Below are 3,217 nucleotides of genomic sequence, written 5' to 3'. Positions count from 1 at the left end.
CACACACACACACACACACACACACACGTGCACACACACACACACACACACGTGTTTTAGTGTAGTCTGGTAGGACAGAGGCTCTTCTCTGGTAAAGTACCTTTTACATGTTTTGTTTTTTTAATATCTGAATTCATTTTATATGTTTGATGCTAAAATGTATCAATATGTATTTGGGGTAAAACAAGTAAGTATGCGTTATAATGCACAGAATTTATGAGAAATAAATGGTATTTTGTAAGAGGATTGGTAAGTCATGTTAAAAAAAGAAAATGGTGACACATGAAAGTTTGTTAAATATTTAAAAATGTTTTATGGAGATGGGGTGGGATTAATGAGGTTATACTTCACACATTTTTGTTGGAAATGTCCAAAATAAATAATGAAAGTGTTTTGTTAAGATGCATCTATGTTAACTACATTATTATTTTCTGGATGACCTGGTTTTCTGTTATTCTTTTCCTCTTCAAAAAAGGAAGAATGAACCTCACGTGGCAGACAGAGAAATCATTTTGTGCCAGGGAGTTATTTTATTATTAATATTTCCTTCAAAAAATGTGTAAAGTGAAGCCTGTCCTTAATGGAGCTGCTAACACCTGAAATGACTGCATTGGTTTGAACTTTAGGTTTTTTCGAACATAATAATACAGCAATGTCATAAACACTGAAGCTTACGGTTGGAGCTAATTTAACTTTTTTTATTTATGTTTCATAAACTAATTTTTTGATTGTAAAAACTTAATCTGAAAAGAAGTAACTATACTTGTAAAGTAAATATGGTGCAGCAAGGTATAATATTTCCATATACAGTATGTAGTGGAGTAGAAGTGTAAAGTAGCATAAAATAAACATACTCCACTAAAGTACCGTGCTGTTGTACTGAGTACATGTACTTAGCTACATTCTACCACTACTACATATTAAAAACACATACTTATACTTATGTGATATCAGCCTATAAAAGTAAACGTGGAGGTCCCTTCCTAAAAGAATGATGTATATGAGTATCTGCAACATGCAATATGCAATTACCCCCCCCCCCCCCAGTCTGCCCAATGCGTAGCTTCTTCACAATAGTGATCTGACAATGGGGGCTTTAAATGGAGTGGTGCTGGTATTCCTGCAACCAGTGGCTATGTTTTCACGTGCACTGTATTCCAGATGGAGGCTTTTATTTTGAAGGATACATTATTCGATCAAGGCCCTTTGAAAACACTAATGAACCGTTTAAAGACGGATTTGATGCCATGTCTCTACGTTTTTCACTTCCTTGGTGCTTCACATATTAAGTAAATGAAAGAGAATGAATCAAAGGGGTCCCCCCCCCCCCCCCCCCCCCCCCCCGCCGCCTTCTACTCTCTGTGTGTTTAATACGCCGTCTACTGTCTAACTGGGACGTTTAGGGACCCATTGGTGGGATTGCTGTAGATTGCTAATTTAAAAAGCTCACATTACTGCATCGTGTGACCAGTTAATTTAATATTGCATGAGGCGTTTTCCTTTTTTGGGGCGCAGGTGTTCCAACAAACAAGTTCCCTTCTCCGAGAATGTTTTGCAGAGCAACCGCGGCTCCTTCCGGAGCTTAGCCCCGCCCATTGTGCCGATTGTGATTGGTTTAAAGAAACGCCAATAAGCCAGTGTTTTTATCCGTCTATCCTGGAGTGTGCTGTACTGGAATGTGTGGTGTTGCGCATTTCCAGACGCGAGAATAGCGCTGATGTAAACATGGGCCACTGATCACTCATATGTCTGGAAACCTCCGAATCAGATCAAGTACCCCCCCCTCCCCCCCCCAATACATGAAACGTCATCAAATGTATCTAACTGCTCTGAGATCAGACTAATCCAGGAGGTTATGAAAGCATTCAGCTAGAGAGTGATGAACGAGCCCTTGGTGAGTTCTCTGTCTGTCAGAGGAAGGGGGGGGGGGGGGGGGTGGGGGGGGGGGAGGCGGCAGATTTGCAAAATGATACGACTGTGCGTTTACTGTTTTTCGTGGATGTTGTCAGTTCGTAGGATCGTGCAGTATACAGAAGTGACAGGTTACGGCTATCTTAAGTATACTGCTCGTTGTTAAAGTGCTTATTTTATATATTTTTAGGTTCATATTTGTATTTAGAGGTTGTACCAGAATAGGTTTATGTGGTTTCATTTTCAAAAAACACCATATTTTTGTTGTACTGGATATTGCTGCAGCTCCTCTTTTCACCCTGGGTGTTGAGCTCTCTGTTTCAGCTGCTGAGTGAGGCATCTCACGTCTATACTATCTTTGTTGGGAGTCAAACCTGCACACTAGCTTGGTGAGGACTACTAGCCAGTCAGAAGCAGAGCATGAGGATATGCATTAGAACGTGTGTTAGAAAGTGACACACGTGTCTCTGAAGTGAAGGCTGGACTACAACAGAGCAGTTTGGAGCGGTTTGCGAACAGTGGTTTCTGTTGGAGATGGGTGGGGGGGGGGGGGGGACTTTGTAAACCTATAACATGCACAAAAAAGATATATAACACAATAAAGGAAAGTGAAAAGCCAAAAAAGCATAATATGAGCATTTTAAAGAACTTCAAAATACTTACAAATTAAGAAACAGGTGATAATAATACATGATAATAATACTGTAAAAGTTAGCCCCGAGCGCGCACACACACACACACACACACACACACACACACACACACACTTTATAAACACATGGCGGCTCAAACAATACGTGCTACTGGTGTCATTGATCAAACGCTTTATGGGATCCCCATTCTCTCTCTCTCTCTCCCTCTCTCTCTCTCTCTCTCTGTCGCTGTAAACTGGCACACGGTCATCTTTAACGACATGTCAAAGTAAAAGCACAATAATAAGACTACAAAATAATAAATCAATGAAACATGGAGAAAGACAATATGTACAAATGAAAAATAACAAAAAAAACATTTGAAATGTCGGAATCTACACAATGCCGGTATATATCAATAAAAAGCTAATGGGATCTTAGGCCTTTTTTAGACCCCCCCCCCCCAAAAAAATAATTAAAACTCCCACCCATGAACCTCCACCCCGGCCACCCATTCAGACCAGGAAGCTACGCTACATAATACTGCCTTTCAATGCCAGAGAGTGTGCACCATACATGAAGACAGACTTCATCTGATGATAATCATAGACGTACATTATATATACAGGATGTACATGTGTTGTTGGAGGACAAACTGAGCAACCCCCACCTGA

The sequence above is a fragment of the Etheostoma spectabile genome, chromosome 14 (assembly GCF_008692095.1).
Source record: "Etheostoma spectabile isolate EspeVRDwgs_2016 chromosome 14, UIUC_Espe_1.0, whole genome shotgun sequence".
NCBI lineage: Eukaryota > Metazoa > Chordata > Actinopteri > Perciformes > Percidae > Etheostoma > Etheostoma spectabile.
This window is presented reverse-complemented; position numbering follows the sequence as displayed.